This window comes from Anabrus simplex, chromosome 1 (genome assembly GCF_040414725.1).
Source record: "Anabrus simplex isolate iqAnaSimp1 chromosome 1, ASM4041472v1, whole genome shotgun sequence".
Lineage (NCBI taxonomy): Eukaryota > Metazoa > Arthropoda > Insecta > Orthoptera > Tettigoniidae > Anabrus > Anabrus simplex.
The window spans coordinates 1,239,437,984-1,239,462,941 of record NC_090265.1 but is presented as its reverse complement, the minus strand read 5'-3'; the positions used below and the strand labels follow the sequence as shown (position 1 = coordinate 1,239,462,941).

At 41.9% G+C, this 24,958-nt stretch overlaps 1 protein-coding gene across 8 annotated transcripts in view; it reads left to right on the top strand.

Moving 5' to 3' along the window:
- pHCl-1 (pH-sensitive chloride channel 1) overlaps positions 1–24,958 on the top strand; it is a 1,475,408-nt gene that overhangs the window by 572,506 nt on the left and 877,944 nt on the right. For all 8 annotated transcript variants that reach the window (XR_011017610.1, XM_068225461.1, XM_068225460.1 and 5 more), the window contains exon 2: positions 19,198–19,307. The gene's annotated coding sequence lies outside the window, so the exon portion shown is untranslated. The remainder of the gene's footprint in view (positions 1–19,197; positions 19,308–24,958) is intronic.

The window sequence follows — 24,958 nt, the reverse complement described above, 5'->3', positions numbered from 1 at the left end:
AGGCTATCCACTTACTTGCTATATTCAAATTCTCGTATTATCGCAAAAAAAAAACCTTCTTGCTGCGATTCATTGGCACTCTCAGTGCATCACCCTACATATGCCCTCAGCCATCTTATCCGTGTGCCGGCATTTTTTTTTTCACTGTTCAAATGTCTCTTCTACCGGAGAACACATATATGTACGCACCACTGTACTTTCAAACTTACGAACTCACAAATCACATACTGTCCCTTCTTCCCTCATATCCCGAAAACAGTGCACATTTAACCAGAGGACTCTAGCCTTCAGAATAAAAATAAAATACAATAAAAAATGATTCATGGTTAATCGCGTCTATAAATTCAAGTACAACCCACACTTTGTTTACTGCCGTCTTGTAGTATGCCGCCTTAGTATATATACAGGAGGAACTTCTATCATCAGGTGACGTATCATCCTAAATAACTAATCAGGAAATGTGTGAGGATTCGTAACAGTTAAACTCAGCCTTGGACGATCGGATCACCTAATGAAACTTTATTCCCGTTATTTACATCACGTCACCTGTAAATTATACTAGGGCCTTATTAATTATCATGCATTATATCCCCTAATTAATAAAATGAGTGGCTCCGGCCACGAAGAAAATCTAACAGGAAAATCTTATCAACTATAATCCCTGAAACCTGCGTTATACTCAAATGATACTCAAGGTATTTACATGCAAATGATCTTTATTTCCCTACAAGTGACTAGCCATCAAGATAAATGAAAGAGTACTTATCACTTCTGCGGCTCGCTGCCCTCAGGGAGTACATCCATTAGCTTAGACGGTCATCGGGGCGTTGATATCTGCAGGGTTGTCCATGGTCTTCATCTGCTGGTTCGTCCGCATGCCGACTGGATCCTCAGATGTCGTTGGAAGGTCCAGAGTATACCTGACGTTTTGAAGCGACTATACAGCCGACCTCTCACCAGCCCTGAAGTTCTCGTAGGTCACACATGCAATGAGGAAGGATTATTGCGTTATAAATGCACTAAGTGTGTCGTGCATTTTAAACCCTTCTCGGCTAAAGGTACTCATATGTATATTTAAGTATCCTAGCCCTAGATTATTAGTCTGTCCTGCAGCTCGACACCATTTCTTTCCCTTGCACACACTAGTTCTCCATAAATATTTTAGTTGACTCTAGGAGCACCACGCGCTAGACGGACGCACTCACAGGGTTTGAACATACGTGTTACTATATCTTTTTATATCGGTCATCAATCGACCCACTCCACTTCAATAATATTTAATCCAATGTGCAACTCACTGCGTTAGAGCGAATACGGCGGACACTGCCCGGTCTATAAACCAATGGCTGAATGCCAATCACTGATGTCGTCGGTTCGAATCTCACCGCTACACTGTGATCGAACTATATTTTGAACACCACGCGCCTCTCTGACACATAATCCGAATTAAAAAAATTCACATCCAGCTCATACAGGCTGCATTAGACGCATGATCAATATCTGGCTTGCAACGCACTGTCGCTCACTATATGTTGTCACTGACTATTACATATCACTGTTCGATGAGGAATTTCCACAATGTAAAACACTGAGTATTCACAGTAACTGTTCACTCACGAATAGACTTGTCGATCACACCAAATGCACAGAATATACTGGGTACCCTGGTCTCTTGCCTCTCGCCTATATGGTGGAACGAATTATTTCTGGAGGGGGAATCAGTCCACGCCCCCTTGTCACACCTCACTCCGGTGGCAGGTGTATTTACACTTTGAATTTAGTATCAAATTAAAGCATGTACATCCCGCTTTTCGTTGATCATTTTCCATTGCGAATTTTTCACGGGCTCGCCTGTAATTTTGAAAGCGTCAGTGCCAATTTAAAGTAGGTGGAGCTTGACTCCGGGGATTTTTTAGTTTTCCTGGTCCTGTCAGAGCCGGGCATCTGGTCTTTCTCACTTCAAGATATTCGCTACCTGCGCAGTTCTCGTTAATCTTATCATGTAGAATGGTTCTCTACATGATAAATCCTCATAAAATCCCCTCATTTATTGAAGCTGTAACTCGAAATTATCTATCAAGCATTTCCGAGTTATCAATATTGATAGCCTCGCAACAGTTGAAAGCGATACATTGGTACCACCAGATATTTAGGGGAATACATGGGGTGATATCGTCTAGAATGTTGGGACGACTTCCTGGAGGCTGCTTCGTGACCTCACCTCTCAGTCATGTGACATCCCGCTTGCTCCAGCTCCCTCGCTCAGAGAGAGAAAGAATTCCACTTACGGGTGCCTGTACTCCCTGTTTTCTCAATTACGCGCAACGAGAGGAGAGGCGCGTGACTCTACGGGGGGCGGCTCGCATCCCGGAACCGACAAGATTATCCCCGTTCGGCGGCTATTTGACGTAGAACCGCGCGGAAAACGGCATATTCTTTCTACAGGATGTCTCCATATACGTATGACGAGGTCATGAACGGTCACATCCCTCCCCCACTTGGGTTAAGAAAAATCACGACAATGAGGAGGGATTTTTCTTATAACTCAAATGCATCATCATGACCCTTTCACTTGACTATGTCGGAGGATAACATTCTCCGACCTCAATTCATATCCGATCATAAGGATGCGCAAGCAATCTTGAGTCATCATATCCCGTCTTTCCGCGCAATCTATACAATCATCCTCATCTGAATAACCCCCGTCACCCTCTGCATCTCGATCATCTTCTTCCATCAGCACACAGTTGACATCATCACCCTCTTCTTCCTGTTCATGGTCATTTTCAACGTCGGCTTCATCTTCTTCCTCATCTTCTTCTCCCGAGGGTTCTCCATCACCATGATGATCCGGGTTCCCTGCTGGTAGCTGTCCGGGCGCGTGATATAACTTCAGATTTCCCGCATTGTATATGGATTCACTGGTGCCATCCATTGACTGAACCTTATATGAATTGTTCTCTAAACTCTGAATTACTCTATAAGGTCCAATGTATAATTCTGCGAACTTATGGTAAAATTTACGTGGTGGGTCTGAACTAATGGGACGCTTTACCAACACGAGCTCTCCCACACGTAATGCTCGGTGAAACCTCCTATTCCGGTGTCTTCGCATTCGTTTGTCTGCCTGTTTTCTGAGAGACTCCAAGGTATCTCGTACTCTTAATTCTGCTGAAAGCCTCGGATCCTCTGGACATGGTACAATGTTCTTCCAGGGCCTTTCAGGATGCTCATTAAAATGTACAACACTAGGAATCTGCCCCGTTGATTCGTGGACTGTGGAGTTGATGCATTCCATGATAATCGGAACAACATCTACCCACCGCCAGTGTTGCCTTGGGCAATATATCCTACAGAATTTACTGATTTCCCGCATAATCCTTTCTGCTGGGTTGGATTCTGGGTGTCTGATTGAACTCATGACGTGACGGATTCCCATTTGCTCCATAGCACGGCGAAATGCAATAGACGTGAATTGGGGTCCATGGTCGGTTAGCACTCGTTCTGGTTGGCCCATTTTCGGAATGATTTTATTCCTGATCTGAGTAATAACTGCGCGGGTATTCGCTTTTTGCACCGGGCATAGAACCACAAATTTAGTAAATACATCCATACAGACCAAGATGTATTGGAGTCCTCTGGTCGCCTTGGGAAGGGGACCGTAAAAATCCATCGAAAACAACTCACGTGGCTTCTCAGGTATTATTGGCTTCGGTGGTTGTTTGAGCAAGTATGCGTTTGGTTTAATCCGCTGACAGGTATCGCAAGTCATCAGAACTGTGCGCATTATTCTCCTCATCCGAGGCCATGTGAAGGTCTCCCTAAGTGTGGCCATGACCTTATCAACTCCTCCATGCCCTACGGAATGATGCGCAAGCCATATTAAATCCACTTGGAGAGCAGGTGGAACGACCACTCTAAGACGCGTGTGAGCTTCGTCCACATATTTGTACAAGACTCCGTTTAAGAAATTGTAATTTGGAGCGCGTTTCTCAGCATCTTGATATTCAGGCGTTCCTGGCTGTAATTCTTTGCGAAAGAAGCGGATCATACGACGGGTTTCAGGCCAGCTTTCCTGTTCTTCCGAAATTTGCCTCAATCTGTCAAGAATCTCTTGATCACCTTCTACAAGCTGTAATTGATGCACGGCCTCCATTTCAGGATCCGGGTTTCTGCTAAGCGCGTCGGCGACTACATTCTCCTTACCCGCGCAATGTTCCACCTCCAAATCAAATTGTTGTACAAATAAGGTCCAACGGTTTACTCTTTCGGACGACATAGTGGATTTAAGCATGAATGTTAGAGCTCGATGGTCTGTACGCAGAAGTATGGGGAACCCATAGATATACTTTCGCCAATGGCTAAGAGCTGTGACAATAGCAAGCATCTCAAGCTCAGTTACGGTGTAATGACGTTCATGTTCACGCAGCTTGCGACTCATGAAAGCCAAGTAATTTATCGGTGGCACAGCACCCTTCCTCTCTTGATAGAGCACGGCGCCTACCCCAATCATAGACGCGTCCGTTTGGATGACAAATTTCTGACTGAAGTCAGGATATCCCAATTTCACGCTCCGGCTCATTAACTCCTTTGTCTTACTGAAAGCTTCTTCACACGTGGCATCCCACTTCCATCTGTTATTTTTCTTTAGCAAGTCTTGTAATGGCGCCACGGTGTTGGTATATGCAGGACAATGGTCTGCAAAAAACCCACATAGACCTAAAAATTGTCGGACGTGCTTGACCCTCGTGGGTTTCGGAAAATCCTGAATCGCCTTTATTTTCGTCGGATTTGGAGAAACACCCCCTGCATCGATTACATGTCCCAGGAAAAGGATGCTGCGCTGGCAGAAGTGTGATTTCTCAAAGTTAATTTTGAAGTTGTTCCGACTCAGATCTTCGAGAACAAGACGCAAGTGTTCCAAATGTTCTTCTAACGTTTGCGTAGCGATCAAAATATCATCCACATAACGGACCGTTATTTGTTTGACTTTATCACTCAAGTTTCTATCGAGTGCTCTGATTAAGGCTGACCCAGCATTCTTAATTCCAAATGGTAAACGGTTATATACATAGGTCTGCTGATCAAACAGGAACCCCGTCAAGACCTTAGACTCACCGGTTAGTTCCACGTGGTGATAAGAAGATCGTAAATCGATATTTGAGAACAATTTCATATTCTGGAATTTCTTTAAAATGTCTTTGATATTCGGTGCCCTATCATACTCCGGCACGAGTCGTTCGTTAATGGCCCTAGCGTCCAGACACACCCTCAGAGATCCATTAGGTTTAGCTACAACGACTAACGGGTTAAAAAATGGCGTTGGAGCCTTTGATATGATATCATGATCTTCCATTTCTTTAATGAGCGCGCGCACCTTCGCGTGATGTTTCTCTGGGATAGGATAAGGGTTTTTCTTGAATGGTTCCCAACTAGTCACCACCAGATTATATTTGTAATTCAAAATTTTCCCAGGTTGTGAGCCGAAAACATTTCTATGCGTTTTTAGGATTCCCTTCAATTTATGTTTGTCATCTTCATTGATTTTAGCCTCATCCGATTTAATCTGCAATACGTCTTCAAACCTAGGTTCTTCTCCTTCGTCTTCTTTCTCCAAATCAACAACCATCATCTCGAATTTCTCCCTGATTTCTTCCATCATTTGAGCGTTCCAATTCGGAAATTCTCTAGGCCTATCTTCTTCGCTATGGAGTACCTGCGTTGTCCAGATCCTTTCTCCGTCTTCTGTTTCTGGCCTATCATTTAACCGGACATCCTCGCGGCTCATATTGATGCAAAATTTGACATGATTTTGATCCATGTCGATAACCGCTCTATACTCACGCAGAAGATCTGCACCCACAATCACGTTGTATTCCATCTTGTCTAGAACCAAGAATGGATGTGCGAGCGTCGCGTTACCTATCTGTAGGTCTAGATATACTTGCGTATCGCATACCGTCGTGCGATCCGGAATGATGCCTCGCACCTTTACCTTAGCTACTGGTAAAGTAGGAATTTTAAATTTTGATTGGATCTCTCTGACAAAATTTCTCGACACCACGCTCACGCTGGCTCCGGTATCCACTAAACAACGTACGCGGAGTCCTTGGACACGTATGTAAATCACCGGTAATTCTCTAACTATCTTTTTACTGCATGGATTTGGGTCTTCTATCAGGTCCTCTGGTTGCATCACCCAGGTATCAACGGTAACGATGGTCCATTCTAATTCGTTTTGGTGGTTGTTGGTATGGGGAAAAACTATCTCCTCGATACCTAGTTCATCTTTTTTTTACGGCTCCACCCCCAGCATGATATTCGTTCGCGTGAGGGTTGAGTCGATTTTCGGTATCTTGTCTACGTTGGGCCTGAAGCTGAAGACTTTCCGCCCCTCTACTTTCTTCCATCGCGGCCATCTCTTGAATTGGTCCTTGCCATTTGTCATTCATAACAGGTTGATTTCTGAGGTGTTCAACGTATCTCCGAGACTCGGCCTGACGATCCCGTATGTGGCTGTCCGAACCTCTAGATCTATCCCATGGCCGTCCTCCATCACTTCTCCATTTCGTGTACGGTCTTCGATAACGATCGACTTGATTATATCCGAATCCATTTCTTCTTTCGTAAGGTCTTCTGTGTTCGTAATTTCGACAACCCCATCTGTCACGATACCGTTCTCTTGGTCTATTCCACTTTGAAGTCTCCCTATCTTCTGTCCTCGGTGCCGAGTACATTTCTCTCCTTTCTTCTGTACTAGTCCCCTGATTTCTGAGCTGAGGCGTTCCTCCTTCTCGATTTGTATTGACCGTGTGGATAGCCTCATGGTGCCTCTGTCGAACGTATCCCCCGTTAGTTGTTTGGTCGAGCTGCCGCAAAACGTGTTCAGCCTCGACCGCGGTCCTAACATTAGCAGAGATAAGTAATTTCTGCACCTCTAGTGGTAGCTGCTTCCCTATCGCTGCCACCAACTCCATTTCTGTTGGCGGACTATCCAGCTCTTTCATCCTCAGGAGCTGGTGCACAAAGTATTCACAAAATCGTGTCTGCCCCGTGGCCGAATACCGCCGAGAATACAATTCCAGGCGTAGATTTTGTTGAGTCTCAATCGACCAATATTTCTCAAGGAATCGACACCTAAATTCCTCGTAACTCCCGAAGCAATATTTGAACGCCTTGAACCAAATGAGAGGCTGTTCTACTAGATACTTCTCCACCATTCTTAGGCGCTTATCTGCTGGAATATTGTGATCAAGAAAGTATTGATCCATTTCAGAAAGGAACCCTCTTGGTGTCATGTGAACGTTCGAGCCGAACTTCTTTGGTTCATCATAACTCATGCGAAGAAAGTTATAAATTGGCATTGAGCTACAATCCTGTGGTGCCGAATTACGCCCGGGTGGAATACGCATGCGATTCGTTTCATTTATCTGTGAAGAGTCCTCCATTTTATCTGGTTCGGTGCGATTTCCGATAACATCGTGTTCACCTTTCTCTGGCTTCTTTGAGGCGGATTTTAACAGTCCATCTCCTCGAGACTCTTGAGATTTAAGGTTCTCGACTTCCTCTTGTAACTCCAGTATTAATTTGTCGTGAACATCAGCCTTAATACTAGCTTTATGAACCTTCAGTTCGAATCTATCAACCTTGTCCTTCGTCTCCTTCAACTTGCTTTGAATTTCCCGTTGTTTTCCCTCGACGTCGGTTTTCAATTCGACTTTCATTAGGTCCACCTGTTGGTCGAGGTACTCCCTACATTTCGCCTCTGTACTGTCGGTGACCACTATCAGTTGTGCCTCAATATCTTGGGATTTCACGGACAATTCTTCAACTTGAGTTCGTAAATTTACGACCTCTTCCGTTCCGGTATTAATCTTTGCTTCCAACCTATCAATTTTTGTTTCCTGAGCGGTAAATTTTTCATCAACTTCTTTTATTTGTCCCTCCAGACGGATACTTGTTTGATCTAATTTTTGTGTCAAAGAATCTATATGAGCAGTTAAGTCATTAACACGGGAAGTGAAATGGTCTTTAAGTTCTGTGGCCTGGGCCTTACATGATGCCTCGTATCTCTCTAAGCGTTCAGTGAGTTGCCCAACCTGACTGGTCTGTTGGTTCAAACATTGGTCTAACTTACTAAGCTGTTCTTTAGTCTCAGCGTCCGCTTGCTCCTGTCTAGCAAAACGTTCCTCGAGCCTGTCACTATCGGCCCTAATCTGCTCCTTCAATAGTCCCGCTTGTCTCTCACTATCGATCCTGATCTGCTCCTTCAAGATTTCCGCTTGCCTCTCATTATCGATCCTGATCTGCTCCTTCTGTTCGGCCAATAGACTGGCCATCATCGCCTTAATGTCCTCTACATTCATACTGACACTTATTTGTGGAGAACGTGTACCCCCTGAATCGAGCTGACCGCAGTATACTCAATTAACATGATTTATTTTCCTAAAGTTAGGCAGGTGTGTTCATTTTTGAAACACGTAATTTGCCTTATACCAAATTTAGCTTCACAACAGCTACGTCACACCTCCTAATAACTGCAAGTGTTTCCTTAGTATGCCCATACATCATTCGTAAATATTTTCCCGGAACTCACTACAAATAACTTTCTGTAGCCCTTTATCAAATTACATGTCACCCGAATTCATGACCTAAATGGGCTCGGCAATTTACCTATACCAGACACCTGGTATATTCGATGAACATTGGATGCCGTCAGCTTCAAGATGTACAAGTTGCACTAGCAGTCAGTTGTCCGTCTATGAGCTGACAACATTTCACTGTTCATTTTAGGAAATATAAGAGTCATGGGGTGAGGCTCCCTCTCTTACTCACGGTATCTAATATTTAAAATAGGACGTATTCCCTAAGTTACCGAGGCCTGCTACTAATGCATCGCCTCTGGCACAAACCCGTAACCAGCAGGATTTGAAGAATTCTGCCCGATCACTTTGTCCTCACTAACGGGAAAGACATTGTATTGTCTCTCTGAAGTTTCACCATTTTGTAACTTCATCGGGTCTGCCATGATCATGAGTGACCATCGTGCACGTTACCACTTAATCGGGTTACACGATTTTCCCAATTTTTCTCCGTATCTTTATTAAATATAATCTATTCCAATCACTCATTTACATATCATCACGTGTGATAAAACTGTCTACGGAAATGACCTAAGCACTCCGCCCGACACCTCATTCATACTAGTTACTGTATTCACACGTTCTGACTTCATCTCGTATTCCTCCTTCCTACTAAATTCAACATTCGGATACATTCGGAATTTCTAATCCTTTAGTTCTCACCATACACCTTTGGTACTACTAAGTTTACCAGGTACTCCTTTTTATAGTAGTGGTGTTCGAACTAAGCCACATGTTCGGAGATGAACTTGTGCTCTGGAATACGGTTATATATTTTCGCCACTAAACTACCATATTAATGCCTGAACGTTGGCCGATATTTTGTACGCCCCTAACGTCGGCCACTATTTGTACGCCCTTACGTTGTGCGCCATTTGTATGCACCTGTCCAGGGCTCTAGTGCATAACAATTTATATTAATTGGCTTATACAGTGGCTGTAAGGATTTATTCGACGAGACCCTTGGACATTCCCTGGAATCGAAAGCCATCACCCCTACTTGAGTTTCCTTCGGCTTGCTCGAGAGCTTGGGTTCGTGGTATGTCCGGAAGGGGGCTTAAAATATTTAATTCTAAGTAAGGGGAAAGAGTCTCGGATTATCAAAGGAATACGGACACATTACTAATGAGAAGGAATACCGTCTATTTTGCAAAAAACACTTTTAATTAACTAAGGAAAACACTTGAAATTTCATTACATACAGATATGCCGAAATATTTATTAACACACTATACTAATTATTAATCAGGTCTGAGCTTGAATGTCCTTTTCTGTCCTTTTCTCAGACCGGCATTTGTCATCTCATAACCTTCAAATCATTAAACACACTGAAAAGGGCGTCCCCTTTGAATTATCTAACACACGAAAATCTTATTATATTAAGCAATTTTACACATATGTTATTTACAAGGGCATATCTTCTTACGGCGCGAGTTGTATCGCCCAATTCATTCGAATCATGTTAATTGAGTTTGTTTAAATGTTCGAGTACCCTTCGAAATACATGATAGCTATGTCACAGTCTCTATGCTAATGACCTCGTCTGATTTATCACACGGAGTATTTACCCCTTATAACGCCTGTTTCATTGGGATTTACCTAGGCGTTAATACAACAAGTGACATTTCATTTCAACGGCGTTCCTAAAAACAACAGGCATATCAACCAATAACTAACATATAATATACACACTGGAAGAAATAACATAACACCTTGCATTTGCTTCTCCATGCCAGAGAAGAAAAGAAAAAAAAACAACAACAACAACACAGGATCTTGGTACAGCTCCGATTTGTTACCACATGCGGGTAACAGTTTCCCTCGAACCCTGGAGCCTCGAGCCCAGGACTTCCACAATTTGTTACCACATGTGGGCAACGGTCTCCTTTGAACCCTGGAGCCTCGAGCCCAGGACTTCCATATGTGGGGTGTACAAAAAAAAGAACTTGAAACCCTATCCCGGTTTTTATTTATTTTAATAATAATAACAAAGGTGGAAGGAGTTCATTCATTTGTCATACCTAGGATATGCACGACGGTGTCTTTATCTTGAATTGTGCACGTTTTCGTTCCACTATAGAAAGAAGGGAGAGCTGAACATCCCTTTCATACAGCGGCTAGCGAGCCCCTCTCATTCCCCCTGGCCAAAAACTTTTTCTTCACCTACAGAGCAAGGCTATCCACTTACTTGCTATATTCAAATTCTCGTATTATCGCAAAAAAAAACCTTCTTGCTGCGATTCATTGGCACTCTCAGCGCATCACCCTACATATGCCCTCAGCCATCTTATCCGTGTGCCGGCATTTTTTTTTCACTGTTCAAATGTCTCTTCTACCGGAGAACACATATATGTACGCACCACTGTACTTTCAAACTTACGAACTCACAAATCACATACTGTCCCTTCTTCCCTCATATCCCGAAAACAGTGCACATTTAACCAGAGGACTCTAGCCTTCAGAATAAAAATAAAATACAATAAAAAATGATTCATGGTTAATCGCGTCTATAAATTCAAGTACAACCCACACTTTGTTTACTGCCGTCTTGTAGTATGCCGCCTTAGTATATATACAGGAGGAACTTCTATCATCAGGTGACGTATCATCCTAAATAACTAATCAGGAAATGTGTGAGGATTCGTAACAGTTAAACTCAGCCTTGGACGATCGGATCACCTAATGAAACTTTATTCCCGTTATTTACATCACGTCACCTGTAAATTATACTAGGGCCTTATTAATTATCATGCATTATATCCCCTAATTAATAAAATGAGTGGCTCCGGCCACGAAGAAAATCTAACAGGAAAATCTTATCAACTATAATCCCTGAAACCTGCGTTATACTCAAATGATACTCAAGGTATTTACATGCAAATGATCTTTATTTCCCTACAAGTGACTAGCCATCAAGATAAATGAAAGAGTACTTATCACTTCTGCGGCTCGCTGCCCTCAGGGAGTACATCCATTAGCTTAGACGGTCATCGGGGCGTTGATATCTGCAGGGTTGTCCATGGTCTTCATCTGCTGGTTCGTCCGCATGCCGACTGGATCCTCAGATGTCGTTGGAAGGTCCAGAGTATACCTGACGTTTTGAAGCGACTATACAGCCGACCTCTCACCAGCCCTGAAGTTCTCGTAGGTCACACATGCAATGAGGAAGGATTATTGCGTTATAAATGCACTAAGTGTGTCGTGCATTTTAAACCCTTCTCGGCTAAAGGTACTCATATGTATATTTAAGTATCCTAGCCCTAGATTATTAGTCTGTCCTGCAGCTCGACACCATTTCTTTCCCTTGCACACACTAGTTCTCCATAAATATTTTAGTTGACTCTAGGAGCACCACGCGCTAGACGGACGCACTCACAGGGTTTGAACATACGTGTTACTATATCTTTTTATATCGGTCATCAATCGACCCACTCCACTTCAATAATATTTAATCCAATGTGCAACTCACTGCGTTAGAGCGAATACGGCGGACACTGCCCGGTCTATAAACCAATGGCTGAATGCCAATCACTGATGTCGTCGGTTCGAATCTCACCGCTACACTGTGATCGAACTATATTTTGAACACCACGCGCCTCTCTGACACATAATCCGAATTAAAAAAATTCACATCCAGCTCATACAGGCTGCATTAGACGCATGATCAATATCTGGCTTGCAACGCACTGTCGCTCACTATATGTTGTCACTGACTATTACATATCACTGTTCGATGAGGAATTTCCACAATGTAAAACACTGAGTATTCACAGTAACTGTTCACTCACGAATAGACTTGTCGATCACACCAAATGCACAGAATATACTGGGTACCCTGGTCTCTTGCCTCTCGCCTATATGGTGGAACGAATTATTTCTGGAGGGGGAATCAGTCCACGCCCCCTTGTCACACCTCACTCCGGTGGCAGGTGTATTTACACTTTGAATTTAGTATCAAATTAAAGCATGTACATCCCGCTTTTCGTTGATCATTTTCCATTGCGAATTTTTCACGGGCTCGCCTGTAATTTTGAAAGCGTCAGTGCCAATTTAAAGTAGGTGGAGCTTGACTCCGGGGATTTTTTAGTTTTCCTGGTCCTGTCAGAGCCGGGCATCTGGTCTTTCTCACTTCAAGATATTCGCTACCTGCGCAGTTCTCGTTAATCTTATCATGTAGAATGGTTCTCTACATGATAAATCCTCATAAAATCCCCTCATTTATTGAAGCTGTAACTCGAAATTATCTATCAAGCATTTCCGAGTTATCAATATTGATAGCCTCGCAACAGTTGAAAGCGATACATTGATACCACCAGATATTTAGGGGAATACATGGGGTGATATCGTCTAGAATGTTGGGACGACTTCCTGGAGGCTGCTTCGTGACCTCACCTCTCAGTCATGTGACATCCCGCTTGCTCCAGCTCCCTCGCTCAGAGAGAGAAAGAATTCCACTTACGGGTGCCTGTACTCCCTGTTTTCTCAATTACGCGCAACGAGAGGAGAGGCGCGTGACTCTACGGGGGGCGGCTCGCATCCCGGAACCGACAAGATTATCCCCGTTCGGCGGCTATTTGACGTAGAACCGCGCGGAAAACGGCATATTCTTTCTACAGGATGTCTCCATATACGTATGACGAGGTCATGAACGGTCACAGTACAAATGGGATAATCTCACTGTCAGAGAGCTTCTAATAGGTAGTCAGGCCGTCTACTAGCAAAAGACCTGCACCAGGCCTCTCCGGTGGCCATACGCCATCATTACGATAGGCAGCCAGGTTACTATTCCAAAAATGTTGTGAAATATCCAGCCTTCTTGAACGAACTTTTAATGATACGCCCATTCCATCCTAGAAATATTACTCGCACACTTTTTAGCGATAGATTTATGTACAGGGGTGAGGAGTAAGGAGGGAGCTCTCCCGGCTCCAGTAATACTGACAACTACATGGAAATAAATCTGAATTGAATCGATAATATGATCGATCGATATGAATTTTTTAAAACTTTATTACCTTAAGGCAACAAATATGCCACACACACATTATATAACATTGTATAACATTTCTCGATTCGAATCTTGTTCCTAGCATGAATTCTATGGTTTGGCTTTGCTGTGTAAACAACAACAGTACAAGTACATAAAGTGTACGCCAGATGTCGCACAGTAATGCATAAGCGATTCATAGTTTGTGTTTCAAAGGTTGCCAGTACGAATCTCGAAGATAACCGAGGTCGACCGATTCAACACTAGGGTATCTATCTATCACTAAAAAGTGTGCGATTAATAATCAGGTCGGCGGATGCAGCGTCAGCTTCGAGCGTAGTGGGGGTTATGGTTTGACAGTGGCTCGACAGTTTTGCATTCCGAGCAGAGTAAGCTTCGCTTTACCGGTAGCCGCGGTTCTACAGCTCTGCATTCGGGAGAGAGAGATGTCCTCACCGTCCGCTGGTCTGAGAATATTTTTCTGTCGTTTACCACTCTCCTGCACTAAGGAGAACGCCGGAACAGTTATTACTTTGGGCCACGGTCGCCAACCCCTTCATTTTCTCAAAATATCTCCTTCAATGAATCAAATCTCTCCGGCGTGAGAGACAGCGTTGCCGTCTGGGAGGTCCGCTGTCCCTTCAGCGACTGAATAAAAACTTGTGCAGTAGTAAATAATCAATTCATATTACAGGTACACCGACTCGTTGGCTGAATGGTCAGCGTACTGGCCTTCGGTTCAGAGGGTCGCGGGTTCGATTCCAGGCCGGGTCGGGGATTTTAACCTTAATTGGTTAATTCTAATGGCTCGGGCGCCGGGTGTGTGTGGCGTATTCAGCATCAGAAATCATCCTAGGTAGAGCCTTCATCTTCACAGATCGCCTAATAGGCCGTCTACGAGGAAACGACCCGAACCAGGCCTCTCCGGAGGCCATACGCCATTATTATTATTATTATTATTATTATTATTATTATTATTATTATACTGCGAGGGTAGTTAGATTTACCATTCTTGAACATCCTTTCTTCACGGGGATTTTCGATGTCTTAGATATCTATCAGCTAACGAGTTGTCTAATATGATAGGTAGTGGACCCAAACACGAAAGCCAAGCAATAATTTTAGGGGGTGTCACCAAGCTAACCACGTGGCATTCCGATACATACCGACCATCTGTATGAACAGCAGTCACCATGGCAGGCTAAGGCTATTAAAGAGCTATTGCGCCAGTTTTTTCTTATTATTTGACTCTTTGCTTCTTATATTTTAGAATTTAAATTGGGCGTGTCTTAAACTAGTCGGAAACGTCTCCATGGCTAAATGGTTGGCGTGCTGCCCTTTGGTCACAGGAGTCCCGGGTTCGATTCCAGGCAGGGTCGGAGTTTTAACCATCATCGGTTAATTCCACTGGCACGAGGGCTGGGTGTATGTGTAGTCTTCATCATTATTTCCATCACGACGCGCAGGTCGCCTGCGGGAGTCAGATCAAAAGACCTGCATCTGGCGAGCTGAATATGTCCTCGGACACTCCCGGCACTGAAAGCCATACGCCATTTCATTTTTACTAGTCGGAAACGATATATCATTTGTGCAGCGTATCGAATAATATTTTTATTGACTGGCTCTTTTGCTGAATGGTCAACTTAGTAGTGTCCGGTACAGAAGGCCGCGGGTTCAATTCCTGGCCGGGCCGAAGATGTTAGCCAAGTTTGGTTCATTCCTGTAGCTCGGAAACTTTGACATTTGTGTTTGTCTAAACATACGTTCATATACAGTACAACAAATCACTGTATCAACCACCACAGAAACACGTCATGGAGAATACTTCCCTCCACATAGCGTTGAAGTCAGGAAACACATCCAGCCGTAAGACTAGACTTAATCCATACGCAGTGCTGACACCAACTGGCTGGGTAAAGTCCGGGAAGAAGAGGAAAAAGATGTAATCTTCTTAAACTCCCGCGATTCCTTGTTAATGACATACTAATTATTTTGTACAGCTCATAGTATAATGTTCTTAATATTACTCCCCCATTCATTCATGGAGAAGAATCTACCGAGGAATAAATGCTATTTTTACCCTCTTCATTGAGTGCAGGAATGGCTCACGCTAACCCCTCATTCTGTTCGCATGCTGTCCTGCAGTACACAGTCACGACACGACCAGCGCCAGCGCCTCCCTAGCGATAACCGGAACACTAAAGTCACGTTCTTCCAACAATCTTCCTCTAGGCCTATTTACTGAGGAAACTGTAGTAATGTAAAACAATTTGGTCCAGAATTAAGGTGTCTGGAGTTAGTGACATTCGTAAGAGTAAACAGTACTCATACGGTTCTGTGTGTCAAGGTAGTCTGAAAGAATTTCTTATAGCAACTCCAGAAGCAATTCGGTAGTTTGAGAACCTTGAAATTCAGTTACAGTGAACTTGAATCCTTGCTCGTTGGCTATTGTCTCCTTGATGCGTACGGATATTTTCATTTTCGATATTGTTTCCTTGATGCGTACAGAGATTTTCAATTTCGATATTGTTTCCTTGATGCGTACCGAGATTTTCAATTTCGATATTGTTTCCTTGATACATACAGAGATTTTCGTATCTGCAAATATTGTGTTTCAAGGAGATTATTTCCTAAGATGTGTTTGTTTTTGCCATATACTAAATAAGTGTATGTGTGTGTGTGATTCATTCGTTTCATATAAGAACATCCAATATTTTAACGATGTAAAATTGAAAATTAACGTACTATTGTTACATATTGTTCAGGACGTCCGACTAAATTTGGAGGTAATACTCCTCCCTGACTATAAGTGACTGGTTGATTCTCAATCAAATTACTTCACTCGCTTATTTCCTGAAGGAAATGCCTTGTAGATACAACCATTCGTCTCTATCTTGTGCCGCTCTTTTCATCGTCAGGTAACTTCTGAATCCCATTTTCCCTTGATCTCTTCCAAGTATAATTCCCTTGGTCGGCCTCTTCTTTACCTAAGAAGTTCATATTTTCAAATTTTAATGACTTCGTTGTTGACAATTCTAAATAGTTAATCACATGACTAAAATGTGATTGCCTTGTTCATGAGCAACAATTTAGTTGCTAATCTGAAATTATCTAACGTTATATATCAGAATATTTACTTACGCATACCAGACATTTGGGTACTTTGTGCTCTTATCCTAACAGTTTTGCCAGCGTTAGACGGTAGGTGACCAGAATTGCATTATCTCCATAGTAAAAAGACACTTCAGATAGGCCATATAACTAAAGCTTATTTTGTGTACCTGACTGCTGCTTACGATATGATCAAGCACCGATTTCCCATACATATGCTGTTTAAAATGACAGAAGACTTCAAACTTACAAGAATTATTTAACATTTCTTACCGAACAGAATATTCCAAGCGACATTTCAACTTAAATAAATTTGTTTTAGGAACCAGAAAAGTCGTCTCCCGTAAAGTAGTGCCCTTCTACCAATTCTCTTCAATGTTTACACTAATACGAAACCTATTGGGCTGAATATTAGTAATTATTTGCTGATGATCTTGGTGTTGGAACCAAGTCTAGATCATTTTGGCAAATAGAATCCAGGCTGCAGAACTACATCGACGAATTGCTCAAGCATAGCATGGGTAACTGAAGGTAAATCCTAGCAAAACAGAGGTTACACTTTTCGATCCACGTAATCGTACTGAAAATCGCAACCTTAAAATCAGTTAGGAAGGAAGGCAACTGAAGTTCTCCCCTGTTTTCAATTGCCTTGGATTTTAGCTTTATCAGTCACCTACTTTTAAAGCACATTATCATTGTCTTAGTATGAAGTCAGAGCCACGAACAATTTACTACGCGTCAAGTTGAGGAGCACATCCAGCAATTATACGAACTACAGCTTGACACTTTATTTCTATACAGATGAGTATGCCTATCCCGTGTGGGTACCCCTTCCCGTTCCAAGAAAGTGGATACTGCTTTGAATTGTTTCTGGGTGCCTCAAACCATCAAGCGTCAAAAAGCTATATACCACACTTGTGGTATAGCTCCACCTCCAACCCGATGGCAAGTGGCAGCTGAAACTGAGAAATTCGAACAAGACGTGGACGATAGTCATCATATGTATGGCCGTTAAACAGAATAAAAAGTCTCAGTTCACGGAGTACTTTCATTATAACACCAAAGCAGTTCAGTCCACACCAAGCGTTCTTAGGGATCAGTATTGCCAGCAGTATACGACTGCTATAGGCCAACTGGAAGAACTCGAACACATACTTCTGGAGATCTCTGAACAGGATAAGAACAAAGTCACAGGTTACGGAGTAGTTTCATTATAAAACCAAAGCAGTTCCAACCACACCAGCCGTTCTTAGGAATCAATATTGGCAGCAGAAGTCCTCAGTATACGACTGCTATAGGCCAACTGAAGGAACTCGAACACATACTTCTGGAGATCTCTTAACAGGACAAGAACTGAAATGGTGGAAACCAAGACTACACTCAAAGGTGGAGTTATACACAGAAATCTGATTATGAACGTGATGCAGTCAAGATCTTGAGAATGTATTTATCTGTCGAAACTGTCCACGGAAACTCAACTTGAGGACTTCATCACAGTCATTGGTACGTCTATTGTGACTGCTTCATACCGGAGCACTTTCAACATTTGAAGTTACTTGGATGTGATCATCATCATCATCGTAATCATCATCGTCATCATCATCTCCGTAGTATTGATACAATGCTTTTAGACGCAGAAATTGAAGATCCTACTAGTAGATAAAAAGTGTTTAAAACAATACAGTTTCAAGCTATTTCTTTAACAGTACCATTTGCGCACATGAGTAAACGTAAGCAATACCAATTGCTGATGGAGAAGTACCAATAAGTAAAAAGTGCAATATTTCGTTGAATGTTTTATTGTATACTATGTGCACATCAGAGCAATTTTACACATAGTTTTACTTCATTCCAACATAACCTCTTTAACCGTACTCAGGGATCCGTTTTGTGTCGTTTGAAACCTCGTTCCACTGCTACAAGTCTATTTATAAAAGGCACTTTGATGGGAATATTACGAAAAACTGTTGTATGGGAAATAATTGCATGTTGTTTAGCGCTGACATCCATTGCACTTGACTGACTACTTCGCTGTTAGTAAACCTTCAAATTATTATTATTATTATTATTATTATTATTATTATTATTATTATTATTATTATTATTATCATAAGTGTTTATACTATTATCATACTTATGTAAATATTTCTTCGAGTTGAATAGCATTGAATAAATACATAAAACACAAAATTCCACCCCCCCCCCCCCCCTAAGCACAAGCGAGAATTTTATTCACAAAGTTTCCTGCAAGTGAAGTGAATGACTGAAACTTTTATCATAACTTCCAATTCCTTATGATGCTGGAGTTCTCACAGATTTTTTAGAAACTATTGAGTAACAAGTCTTGTTGTAGTTATGAATTATAAATTTTATCTTCCGATCATGTATTTTTTCTTCTGACACAATTTCTCAGCCTTATTTCTTCTTCTTCTTATTGTTATTATTATTATTCCGCAGGTTCACTGCTCGGGCACGTTCAGCATGGAGCCTGACCTGCTGACACTGTGGCAGTAAAAGTTCACCGGACGCGGGCTGCGTGAAGCTCCCGGCTCCTGCTCGCCGGAAAGGTAAACACTAACTATATTCAGAATCTATTTCTACTTAATAACATTGCACCAGTATGCTTCTGAGGTACTTTAAGTTCGTCGAATGTCCTTCTCCACACAATTTCTGCTGAAGTGTAATTACTAAGAAGTCTAAAAATGTATTCAGCAATACTTCACATGGTAAGCTATTCAAGTGAGGATAGTTTATCTCTCAGTGGCATTCCGTTTGCTATATAGAGCTTTTAATTTTTCTACACTGCTTCCTAGTTTGATATTTTGCGATCATTGTATTGATATTGAATCATTCATCATTTGGTAGCAAGTGGAGATTTTACAGTCTGTGTGCCGTGGTCGTATATTTTCAATGTTCATTGCCATCACTTCATAAATGCAACGGCAGGGCTTCTCAACAACGTCTTTCGTAATACAATTGCCACTTTTCACTTAGTCCATCTAGTTCAAAAAAATGTCCCCTCGATTTTTTGCTAGGGGCTTTACGTCGCACCGACACAGATAAGTCTTACGGCGACGATGGGATAGGAAAGGCCTAGGAGTTGGAAGGAATCGGCCGTAGCCTTAATTAAGGTACAGCCCCAACATATGCCCGGTGTGAAAATGGGAAACCACGGAAAACCATCTTCAGGGCTGCCGATAGTGGGATTCGAACCTACTATCTCCCGGATGCAAGCTCACAGCCGCGCGCCTCTACGCGCACTGTCAACTCGCCCGGTTCCCCTCGATTCTTCCCCAGTCAAAAGATCTGCATAACTTAAGAATCCCTCAGACCAGCACACGGTGTCATTCAATCGGCCAGCATTTGTGTGAGAATTCGTCACATTTCACTCATCACTTTCATCTCCTCATAAAATCTTCTGTATAATACATTTGACTAGGTCTCCTACGATCAACGTTGTGAGACTGAATCGAATGTAATCAATTGGTACTTAAATGTGCTCAAATTGAGTGGACAGGGCTAATTGGTTTGCTAGTACTTTCAGGAACTCCTCTGAAAATTGCTTCTTACGAGAACCACAGCAATGAAATGTTTATTATTCCAAGGTGCTCCTCTAAGCAGATATAGTGCTACAATCCTCTGTGACTTTTAAGAATAACTTTTATAACAGATGATGCTGATTTGAGAAGTAGATTTTGAGGGAGCAGAGAGAAAAACAATAGCAACGTAATTGGGATTTAAATTATTTTGTAAATTGAGGGTGCCAGTCGCCATTTTTATTGATTACCTTCTGTCCAAGTGACGACAAAAGTTACGTTCCTGTAGTTCGGATTACATGTAAATCTGAAGGTCCTATGGCAATGATCGAGATATCAAGATTCACGTGAAACTACGTGGCACTTTGCATAGCCGAGTCGTCTACCAGCAGGCGGCTTAATATAGGTGAGAGATTTAAAGGCTCCTTTTCCCTCTTGTTCTTCTATTTTGTTTAAATCGTTGTGTTTTACAAATCCAGATGTCTTTCACGCTATTCCTGAGAAGTTCTGCCGTGATATATTGGAAATATTGGTTTTAAACGCTACAAAACCTGACCAGGGCCTAACAACTGTACTATAGCCACTTTTTATCAGATACCGGCAATAAGACCTATAACCAGTATATGTGTCATTTGTTTCGAATTCTTTTAGGAATTGCGTGAGACCAGTGAGGATGGCGGGCCAGCGGGATAGTTGTATGCTTTGCTTTGCGCGCGGTTGTTGATAGACGAGTTGTCAATTCAACGGCACAAGCTCGCGTCTAATACACACGATCTACGAGAGCGGCTAAGGGAATATGAGGGCGCGGAAGCTAAGAGGCTAATGTTCCTGCTAGACAACCGGGAATCATTCCCCGGTGAGTGTTCTCATATAAGAAGCATGCAATTCTGCAATTCTAAATTACTGTTCACTTTTTCGATTTTAGCTTGTTCTTAGTTTAGCACCTCATTATGTCTTATATCAACAACGTATGTTTTATGCGGCCCTCGATCACAAAAAAGTGAATTAATGGAGTTTTGAGAGGAGAACTTATTACCTAATCCAAAGAAGTTTCTACTGTAGTATTCGTACCAGAGTAGATTGTGAACGAAGGTTGCTGCATAAACTGCGTACTACCGTTAAAATCAGTCTTGTGCAAAGAAGGGGTGCTTCTGTAACAAATTCAGTCAGCGCTGAGTGGTGGTTTAAAGGGCTGGTGTAAGGAGTAAGGACAGTGAACCAAAGACAAAATATGCTCAGCAGCACGTTAAACTAGCGTTAGTTCCCACGGAGTAATATGCTGTGTACTATAATAATAATCTCGTGTGGCTATTTCTAGCCGAGTGCAGCCCTTGTAAGGCAGACCCTCCGATAAGGGTGGGCGGCATCTGCCATGTGTAGGTAACTGCGTGTTGTTGTGGTGGAGGATAGTGCTATGTGTGGTGTGTGAGTTGCAGGGATGTTTGGGACAGCACAAACACCCAGCCCCCGGGTCTTTGGAATTAACCAATGAAGGTTAAAATCCGGCCGGGAATCGAACCCGGGACCCTCTGAACCGAAGGCCATTACGCTGACCATTCAGCCAACGAGTCGGACATGCTGTGTACTACGAACTGTGGATTAAAGTGAATATTTATCGTCTCATTTGGTCACATTGAGTACATGCGCGTCTAGAAAAACCGCTATGTGATAATATTTCAGCTTAGAACTCTGGCCAGAAAGGTTCTGCCATCTAAGGTTCAGTATTGCATCACCTACCTCAACGCATTCTCGTACTGATACATGTGCTGCGGGTAGGTATTTCACTCCTCAACATTGTCACAACCGTATTTCGAGCGCAACGACGGCGTGCCTAAAGAGGTGGTAAATATACGCAACATAAAAGGCCCACTGTTGTCCGGATATGAATTTTCTTAACTAAACTTTATGTACAAACAGAGTATATCGGTCACTTACATAAAAGTACAATACAATATCAATTTCACATTTGTGTCCAGACACCGTTAGGCCATTTTTGTTCTGTACTTCCGACATGCAGTGTATCTACTCAACACGATCTAATAAGCCGAAAATTTATATCAATGAGTGTATTAAAGCGATTATCTAGTACACAGTTCGAAGCAGTTTGAGAGATTAATTAACTGTGTAGTGAAGTCGTCAAGAGATGCATAGTGTTCGGTGTGCAGTAAAAGTTCTCTGTTAAGAAAGTAAACTCTGAACCAGTGTAAAACACGCCATTTTTAGTAACATAGTGATCTAATGATACTGAAAAGCAGTCTAACTTTGTATACTTGCTTCAGCATCTCTTTAAATTTGCTTTGCTTGGTAGTGGATTTTCTTACATAAACGTTAAGTACAAGCTGAGAGTGTCCGAGTCGTTGGCTGAATGGTCAGCATACTGGCCTTCGGTTCAGAGGGACCCGAGTTAGATTCCCGGACGGGTCGGAGATTTTAACCTTCATTGGTTAATTCCAGTGGCTCGGGGGCTGGGTGTTTCTGCTGTCGCCAACATCCCTACAACTCACACACTACACATAACACTATCCTCCACCACAAAAACACGCAAGTTACCTATACATGGCAGGTGCCACCCGCACTCATCGGAGGCTAGAAATAGCCACACAAAATTAAATTAAGCTCAGAGTGCCGGTGATCTTACACGGAATTATCATATCTTTAAGTAATACATATATTTTAGGCAACCAGCGTAAGATTGGGCTAGGGTGGAACAAGAACTGTTGTAATTTACGTAATATAAGTATTTACTTTATATTTTGTTCAGATTACTTACCATAATTAACCTAATTGCTGTCCCAGTCTGCTGCCGTTAACGCCAATCCTGATTACTAACATTTTAGCTGGCTGAAAAGTGGAGAAGTCCTGTAGTTATTCTGAATGCGAAACTTTCCAAACCCGACCCACAAAAGCAATATACTAACATCTCGCTCTCTGGATCCGTTTTACCAAACTAGCTCGGTCTATTTGCATGACAATAATAATATTAATAATAATAATAATAGTAATAATAATAATAATAATAATAACATGACTAAATGTTCGGATTCTGTAATACGATATTATAAAGTTAACAACCTCTCGGTGGATTGGTGGAGGGAACATTATGAATACTGTGCTTTCTGTTGATAAACTTACCTACATATTTCTTGCCACAGCTAGCACCAAAACATCTCGCATTATGTGCGACGATAAGAATTTCTCTTCTTGATTCTTGATATTCTTGACAATTTAAAAAAGGGGTTAATTCATTTTTGTCAGAATAGAACGCTAGAATTCATTACGGTTATGGGAAGTTAGGATACCCTCTTTCACACACATTAAAACTGCCACATTTATGTCCCTACGTCCATAAAATCTCTTAAGCTATAATTTCGAAATATTCAGATACGTATTTGACGTCATTGTAAGTTCACTGCCAGAATGAAGTCCTGGCCGAATGTAACATATCGACGGCTTACTTCTAAAACCTCGTATCTCGCAATGCTTTTCCTACCCATTATTTCCCTTAAGATTGGTCACGCCTCCGAGTCACATATTGATATGCAGCCCATCAGAACAATTTTCGTTGTGTTCATTTTCCTATGATAATGTGTAAAGAAATTGAACCTTAAATGCATTATAGTGTAGGAATGCGTAAATACGTGATGAAAACAACATCCCTACTGTACAGTATGATAAGGTCCATTTTCCTTTACACATCAGCATAGGAAATTGATCACAATGAAAATTGTTCTGATGGACTGCATATCCATATGTGGCCGGAAGGCGTGGCCAGCCTTAAGGAAAATAATACGTAGGAAGTGCATCGGGATATACGAGGTTTTAGAAGTAAGCCGACGATATGATTTAATTTTAAAGTAAAGTAATTTCAAAGAGCAGCAAATGATGTAGGCAGTGACAACATATTATTTGCTACGAATTTTGTTCTCTTGTTATTATTTTATTTTCATCTCCTTAGTTCGAAAGTTATAATTACAGATTTTATTAAAATATCAAATTCCCAAAATTTCCGCCAAGTAATGCACTATATATACTCATAAAATTAAGAACTGAATTAAAAACCAGTCATCTCTCTCTTGCAAGCAGAAGTTTTTGTCAGTGCTACCAACTGAAATAATAAAAGCTGTTTCTGAAAATTAGTGGAAATCGCTCTGAGGAACGTGGTTTAGAAAAAGCTGAGGTCGAGACAAGCCCATGAAAATATGGCATAATTTTAATTTTGGTATAGTAGGTAAACATGAAAATCTTGTTTTTGTAGTCAGTTTCCTGAGAAATGTTAACAACAACTTAAACAAGAAACTGTGCATTTTCCTGTGGAATAAAAATCTAAAAATATACAACTTTCCAATTTTTGTTTTCCAACTCCCCATAATTTTTAGCACCGAAGCACAATTTTCTGTAAAATACACATAAACCAGCACAACACGGTAAGTTATTTGACTAGTTTGGGTCTCTTAAAGAAACAATTTTGCTGGTTATTAAATTAATGATATCGTAACATCGTGACTTCAGGAGAGATTCACTTATGCGATCGTTAATTATCCATTTTCAGTTCAATTTTCAACCCCTCGGCTATTCTGTTTTCTCTACAATCTCGTTGTAGTCGAGCAGCTACCTCGGGACAATATCATACATCAACTGTGTGGGTGGGCGGTGCTCTCCGGCGGACTTTTATCTCCTTAGTA